General features: G+C 43.5%; 1 pseudogene; it reads right to left on the bottom strand.

The window, feature by feature from the left end:
* Window positions 1–4,884: 4,884 nt before the first annotated feature.
* LOC119050568 (60S ribosomal protein L15-like) lies at window positions 4,885–5,518 on the bottom strand (annotated as a pseudogene).
* Between the last annotated feature and the right edge of the window lie 3,045 nt (window positions 5,519–8,563).

The following is an 8,563-nucleotide window of genomic DNA, read 5'->3' as shown; positions in this document are numbered from 1 at the left end:
CTGTGATTCAGTCAAGTTGATGCAAAAAAATTAACTATTACACCTCTCAAAACGGTCCCTACTAATAGCAGACATATAGCACATGTTTTTTTTCCATGTCATTTTTCTTATCCCTTTTATACATTCATCTAATCTGTGCAACAACCCAAAGAGTAATTATTATCTTTATCCTCATTTTGTGGATTAAGAGGCTGAGATTAGAATTAACTCACTTGTTCAAGGTCACCCAGCTAGGAAGTAGAATTGCCCAACCCAATCACGGCACTCTGAACCAGAGGCCGTGCACTTGACTTTTCCTTTTTCTGTCTCTCACTGTGAGAGTTCTGTATCTGCCTAGACTGTAAGTTTCTTAGCACTTCTAACTCCAAAACTTAGATTATTATTACTAATGCCTATTTTTCAGGCTTTGGGAGAACATTAACAAGGCTTAGAAAGTAAACAGAGATGAAGATGGTGAAATGCTAATCGAATGTTAAGCTGTTACGATTATCACCCTCAACAGCTACACCAGTCTCCTGGCTATATATAATTCACCCTTCCAGTCCGTCGTCATTTCTGCTGCTAGGTCAGCCTCCTAGAACACAAATGGAATAACACAAATCTGAGGCTTATAATTCTTCAACAACTCTGTAATGTCTAAAGCACACTATCTAAACTCTTTAGTTAGAAATACAGACCTTTCATAACCTGACACTGCTATACCCTATGCTATTTTCTCTGCTGTTTTCTTGCAGGTAACTTACACTTAGCCATATAAAATCACTAGCCAGATGCTGAACACACCCATAACCCAGTTTCTCCCAGATCTTTGCCCAGGCTATTCCTTCAACTTGGAATTCCTTCTCTGTTTACCTATTCCATGAACATCTACTTATTCATTAAGACTCAACTCTATGGCACTCCCTTTGTGAAGCTTACCCTGATATCCTCAGGCAGAATTAGGTCCCCTTACTTCATGCTGTCACAGCCCTCGAGACACAGTGGTTTGTCTCACCCCACCATAAAGGAAGTTCCACTAATTTAACTCACTTCATGGGATTTGTGCAAGCAGGTGTCAGGTAGAACTCCCTCACAGACATGTTAGTTTTCTGGGCTGCAATAACAAAGCACTATAAATGAAGTGATTTCAAACAACAGGAAACTTCTTGTCTTACAGTTCTGGAGGCTAGAAGTCTGAAACCAGGGTGTTGCCAGGGCCTTGATCTGCTAACAGCTCTATGGGAAGACCATTCCTGGACTCTTCTACCTTCTGGTGTTTGCCAGCAGCCATTGCCATTTCTCGCCTTGTCAGATGCATCCCTCTGGTCACACGGTCATCTCCCCCTGTATGTCTTCACATTGTCTTCCCCCTGCGCATGCCTGTCCCGTGTCCAAATTCCCCCTTTTTATAAGAGTGCCAGTCATACTGGGTTAGGACCAACCCCACTGGCTTCATTTTAACTTGATTATCTTTGTAAAAGACCCTATTTTCAAATAAAATTCCAGTCTGAGGTTACATTCTGAAGACCTTATTTTCAAATAAGGTTACATTCTGAAATTTCATATATTTTGGTGGGGGTGGGGAATTACATAATTTACCTCATAACAGTGGGAAATTGTACTTATCCAGAACCTTTAATTCTGTAGCCTCAGGCAGTCAAAAGCCTTCCACAGAATGTCCATTTTTCTCATGGCTCACCTCATCCTTTTTCTATAGCCTCTCCTGGGTTCAAATACACAATTTCAGGTCCAACATAGGAGTTCCATACCGCATGTCTTCAGTAGTTTCAATAACTAATCCAGTAAGCTCAGAGATTCCAAGCATTCAGCAACTTCACTTGTTGTGAGGAGCTGGCTGGGGACATCACTCACCTGCCGTTTTCCTCACTGTATCTCTCTCCACAAGCTTAGTCAATTTTCAACCCAGGAGACTCCCAAGAGACCTCCTTTTTCATAGCCTCCAGCTCCCCGGGGAGACATAGTCCGGTTCTCATCTCCCACCCCCACTTGCACTGCTTCCCTCCCTGAGATTACCCCTGTTGAAGCAGCTTGGCTTCCTCAGCCACCTTTCTTCTGCCAGGTATTCTAGCAAAGCAAAATTTGCTCCACTTGTTGCCTTTTTATTGATCAATTACATGCTGGCATGAGATGTTACACAGAGAGCGACACAGATATACTTCCTGTATGTAGGAGTGGTGGGTGAGACAGCTGTTACCTGTGTGGTTGCAAGTATGATGAGTTATGATAGGGGGTGCATATAACAACAATAACAGTAAGTAATGCAACTTCATAATGAAGATACACTGTGTGCCAGGCACTGTTCTAGACCACAAGAAATCACTATTCTCATGGAGTTTACATTAATGGGAAACATATATCAATAAAAATGTCAGCAGTGGTGTTAGGAAGAAATATAAATCAGGATAAAACAGTCTAGGGATTGTGGTGGTTAGGATTAGTTTCACTGCAAAAACAGGCAAAATAAGGAGGCTTCATATGGGGTTCATCTGTTTCTCTGAAATGAAGAAATTCAGAGATAGGCAGTCCAAGGCTTTTAGAGTAGTTACCAGGCTCCTTCTATCTTTCTTTTCTGCTATTCTTAATGTCTTACGTTTTCAAGATTACCTCATTGTTCAAAATGGCTGCAACAGCACCAGCCATCACATCTGAGATCCAGAAATGAAGAGGGAAAGGGGGAGTGAGGCCAAATAGAAGACCTCTTAACTAAGTCAACTCTTTAAAAGGCCATTTACCAGAAATCTCATTAAACATCTTTCTCTTACATCTTAATAACCACTGTAAAGAAGACTGGGAAATTCAATTCATCAGCTGTGTACAATACTATCTACAACATAGCCAGAGTTTATTCATAGGAAGAAGGGAAAAATGGTATTAGATAGATAACTCACTGTATCTACTGGGGCCTATGGAAGGCTCTCCAGAAAAAGGGAGGCTTAGGCTAACAGTTGAAAGATGAGTTGGAGTGGCCGAGAGGAAAGTAAAAGAAAGAGCACAGCTGCAGGTAGACCAGCAGCAGCTCTGATGCTCCCAGGGGGCTAGGACCAAGCTCATCTGTGTTCTGCCGTGCCCAGCTCAGAACCTAGCACAGTGCTCATCTTAAGAGATATTTGTTGACTAAGTGTTGGCCTCTGATCTGGTACTTATGCCACCCAATGTGTAATCACTACTCCAAGGGGAATAGCCCCCAAAGAGATTCTCTCAGTTATTGCCATTCTGCTTACAGCAAAACAAATGAATCTTGGTGAAAAAAAATCATCTGGTGTCCAGATCCAGAAAGACTGTACACACGGGTAACCAGAAATCAAGATATAAAGCACGTATAGCAATAAAACCTGACCACAACTTCCTAATGAAGCAGGAACACTGCTTCACAGACCAATGCATCTCACATATTAAATACCCTTTGTTGTTTATAGCTGCAGAAGCTGCTGAGGTTAAAATTAAGGCAAGGAAATGAGAAGAAACCTGCCCAGCCCTTCCTGTTGATGAAATTCCAGTGGAGCCTTGTTCTCAGGTGTGATGATTACTGGGCCAAGTCTGGGAGCTCTGACACTAAACCAGTCTCCCCTTTGCTCACAGCCCTGGAAAGTTTGGATGGGGTAGCACAGAGGAAAGGACCAAATGAATACGTGCCTCGCTCAGAGGCTGGCACATGCTAGATGTTCGATAAATACCAGCTTCCTGAATAAATGGTGTGGGCATTTAACAAAGGGTTTTAGAAGTATGACATTTGAACCAAGCCATAAAGGTTGACTAGAGGTTCTTGCAAGGATAGGAAAAAGAAACAGATATCCTTTGTGATGAAAGGAACAGTATGTGCAAAAGGAGAGAGGTGTGAACAGGAAAACTCAAGTGGTTCAGTGATGCTGGCAAGGGTGGAGGTGGGAGGTGAGGATCTTAAAATATATTGTGCAGATCAGTACTAAGACATTTGAACTTTCTCCAGTGGGAAATGGGAACTTCTGATAAGTGCTGAGCCGAGTAGGGACATGATCAGAGTCACAGGGCTGTTTGCCTCTCTCCTCCCCAGCACTGCTCCAGTGCAGGCCTCCCCTATTGCCTATTGTCACAATATTGCTTCTTTTGATTTACCCCTCTCCGTTCCTTCCCTCCCAGATCTTTTCCTCTCTCCATACCAATTCCTGACATCATCGTGGGGGCCTTCAATATCCATGGGGCCTCCACTATCCACCTACATCCATGTAGGCGTACATCCTAACATCTTTGGCCTTCCACCTTTGATGACCCTGGTCTTCAGCCATTCCCATTAGCCATCCACTCCCAGAGCCCCATCATGGACTTTCTCCACCTTATGATTGCTCAAAGCCCAGGTGTCCCCTTCTTTTGTCACCTATCAAGCAGCTAGGGGAATTCAACCATGTCACTCTCCTGCCTAACGCCCTCCAGTGATTCCCAGAGCATTGCATAGAGACATCCCAACCCCTTTCTGGCCCCTGCCTATTTTTCTAATCACGGCTTGGGCCACCTGCCTTCCACTCTTCCTTTCTTGGTCCTTTACTTTTTACAACTATAGTTAATCCCTGCTCCCACCACACCAGACTTCTTAGACAAATTCTCGTTACATGCTATCCCCCAACATTCTACTTTCCATTCACTCCTCAAGCCACTAAATGTGTCTTCATCTCCCACCAATCCACAGACACTCCTTTCTCCAGGGTTGTATTTATAAACTGTCAAATTTAATGGGTCCAGGTGGGCACCCTTGTCTCAAAACTCACTTCCCTCAAACATGGTTTCTATAACGTTACTTTCTCCTTCTTTTCCTACTTTTCTGTTCTTTCTTAGTCTTTGTAAATTCCTCTTCCTCTTTTGACAATTCACTTTTTTTTTTTACCATCCTGAATTGCTTGCTAGGTAAGAATATTACAAACACGACACGTACCAGTGGTGACGGCAGAGCTGGAGAGCACTGTGCCTTCTCCAAGCTGCAGGGCAAGAACCGTCAACAGTGTGGCGGGACCTGTGGCCCTTCCCAAGGCCACGGCTCTTGAGGCCTGCTGACGTCAGCCCTCGCATCTCCCTGTGCTTGTGGACCGGTTTGGTGATCCATTGCGTGTCAGGATGCCCTCTGATAGCCTTATGGAATGGATCGATGAGGATAACCTCAAAGAATCTGTACGTGGAATCTTCACCAACCCAGTAAGAATTCAAGACTCCTAGAGTCCCACAGAGGCAGCCAGCTTGCTCCTCAGCAACAGACTGAAGGCTTTGGGAAAACTTCAGCTGGTTAACACCATGATGGACAGCTTTGCCATAGGTCGCACACTTAGGAACAGGCCGTTTGTGGCCACCACGGTACACACGAATCCAATATACAACACGACCTTGCTTGGCCTTGTATCCCAGTCTGTGTGCTTTATCGGGGCCTGGTGGGGCAGGCGTCTCTGTGGAGCACCGAGAGCTGGTGGTACTGCCAGCAGCGCACCCTGAGAAGGAAGCGCATCACATCAGACTGTGTCTTCCCCCATAGCTCCCGGATGTACTTGTAAGTGCCCATCTTGGCTTATCTGATGGGTGCAGCCAGACGGAAAGAAAGAAACTTTTTCCTCTTCCAACAATTTAAATATCGGTCTTCTCCAGAGCTCTACCATTAGTCCCCTTATCTTCCCACTCTACTTTTCTTTGAGTATCTAAATCCCTGTCCATGGCTTCCCCATCTCCCCATATGATAACACCCACAGACACCTCAACATATTCCAAACTGAGCTCACCACCTTCCACACCCACCCCTTGTCGAGACCCACTTCATAACATCCAAGGAAAGCACACACCTGTATCTTTCCATTTGTCCCGTTGGACACCTGGGAGTCATTCTAGGCTACTCGTTCTCCTTCGTCTACCCATAACTAATTAGCACATGGGTGGGGCTAGCTTCTAAATGTCTCGGATCTTGGCTTTTCCCCACCCTCTAGTTCAGACTTTCCGCATCTCTCTTCCAAACTGTTGGGCCACCTGATTACTCAGTTCCCTGCCTTTGTTCTGTAACTCTTTTCCTCACTGGACTATGAAAAACTGTCTCACTCAGCTTCATCTCCTTCGGGTCGGCCAGAGTGGCAGACACATAATATAGACTTGCAGTAGATGTTTGTGACTACATGAATAAAGTGACTATGTAAATATATGAATAAAAGAAACCACTTTCCCAACAACCCCATGAGGTGTTTATTATTGTTCCTAACCCGTGTGGTTAAATAATTTGACCAAAGCCATAGAATTAGTAAGTCATAGAATTAGTAAATGGGAAAGCATGGATTTGAATCCCTGGATCCAGATCTTAAACTTTGCACCAAATCATAGAAGTTTTCTCAGTGATCGCATTTATTGTTAGGTCTTACCAAAGAGCTGGTACTAGCTAAACTGATTATCTACTCTGTTCAGTAGCCTTATTTCTAAGTGACACGTTTTTGCCCTCAGAAAGTGAACACGTTCATTTCCTCAAAGCACAAAGATTTGTCTTCACTGCTGCTGTTTCAAAGACTGTGTGATACCATGTGCGAGCCCAGGCAGAGATTTCAGTCCTAGTGTGTATGTTCAATATCTAGCCCCGAGCACCAAAGGCAAGAAACTTAAATGCACCTCTGTGACTTGAGACATCCCCTTCCCTGGTGATTCCAGCAGCCAGTCATCTCTTAAAAACGCTGAAGTCAATAAAACACTAGCAAACAGAGTTTGGTTTCCTGCGCTCTCTTCCCCACGCCTCTTCCTCCTCCCATATCCCCGTCTCAGCGAACGCCACCCATCCCCCAGGCCAGAAACCGGCTCATCACCTCTGGGTCCTCCCTCTGCCCAGCTCATCTGTCCACTCAGTCGGCTAATCCATCAGGTTGCCCCTGAGTTCAGACAAAAACCACAAAAATATGTAACAGTCCCTCACTTCTAAGGAACATTAAATAGAAATTTCATAATGATCCCCCAAAAGATGAAGAAAAATGAAAAAAACTCAATTAGTCACCTGTGGAAAATGCTGAGAGCAACCACATTTCTGCAACACTGGTGAATACAAATGAAAGGTAAGAATGTTAATTTTGTTCTGTATTTTAGGAGAATTGGTATTTAAATTGTCCTTCACGGTGACTCTTGATAAAAGGAAAAAACTTCTTATAAAGCATTCCAGTTAATCAGTGATGAAGGAATGAGGGAAGGAGATGGGGGAGAAAGGAGTAGAGGAAAAAGAGAAAAAGAGAAAGAAAAAAAGTATGAGGTTAATAGAAGAAAATATAGAAGCAGATCTTTGTGACTTACATTTCTTAAATAAAAACCCTAAACCAGAGCAACTTGGAGGCACTAAAATTGACTGTATTAAAATTAAAGACATTTTTCAGCAATGAATGCCATAGATACAGTTTAAAAAATGGAGGAAAGATTACAATGCTTACATTTGCTCTAAGGTTAACAAAAAAGCAGTGTTCAGAACATACAAGGAACTCCTACAAACCTCCCAGAAAGGAGACCCAAAGGAAAAATGGTTGATAACAACAGGCAGGTAACAGAAGGGGAACCCAAATGACGTTATGCTCATTAAGGTCAGCTTTATGAAGATTCAAAGATCTGCAAGTTAAAGCAAATCTATACACAGTAGAAAGCTGGATAATGCCAAGCCCTGGTGAGGCTTTGAGGAAAATGGGAATCTTTACCTCTGGTAAGTGCTGACCCTGATATAGCCATTCAGGAGAACACTCCAGTAGTCCAGCCCTCAAAACTTCTAGGTTTTAAGCCTCAAAATCTCACATATATCCACCAATTTCTACATGTGTTCTCTACAACATCGTTTGATGTAGCCAGGAACTGCTAACAACCAGGTTGCTAAGATGTATGTAAATTAAAATGACGAAATACCATGCAGGTCAGAAAACAATTAACTAGATTTGCATACTGCAGTGTAGAGTGCCCACACAAGCATAATGTCATGTGAAAGAAGAAAGGAATATAACGAGCTTTATAGCCCAATAAATGTCAGGTATATTAAACATAAGCACATTGATAGCTTCATTCTACTTTTCAAGGATGCGTAAAGTACCTGAGCAAATGGATTATGCCAACATATTGCTCAACTTCAGAGTTCCAATTCAAAGTTCCCCATGTGAATGGTGCCCTCTGGGGTATGGATCCAGATACGTGAAGAGTGCCCCCTGGAGGTGTGCAGCGTGTGCATCCTGTGTATATAGGATGGCTGGGAAGCTCATGGGTTAAACTAACTGGGATAGGTGCCTCTGGTGGGAGTAAGAAGGGAAATAGGAGCGGAAATGGGAGAGGAAAGGTAACATGAAGTAAAATAAGATAGAAGAGAGCGCTTGCATGAATGGAGGAAGACAATGAATAAAGAAATAGAATCCACTCAATTCTGTGGTCTTAAGGTTGGGGGAAGTGTGGACTTGGGAGAGGGGTCTTGAGTTGGATAACCAACCACCTAATAGATCCTGCTAAATATGTAAATTTTCCTGAAATCTGTAGGGAATCCTGGAAGTGTCCAAGAAAGGAAAAGTTTTCATGGGGGCAGAGGCTGGGATGGCGTCCTTCAAAGCAATCCATGCTAATCTCCACG

The sequence above is a fragment of the Artibeus jamaicensis genome, unplaced genomic scaffold (assembly GCF_021234435.1).
Source record: "Artibeus jamaicensis isolate MK-2021 breed Jamaican fruit bat unplaced genomic scaffold, CSHL_Jam_final contig_797, whole genome shotgun sequence".
Lineage (NCBI taxonomy): Eukaryota > Metazoa > Chordata > Mammalia > Chiroptera > Phyllostomidae > Artibeus > Artibeus jamaicensis.
This window is presented reverse-complemented; position numbering and strand designations above follow the sequence as displayed.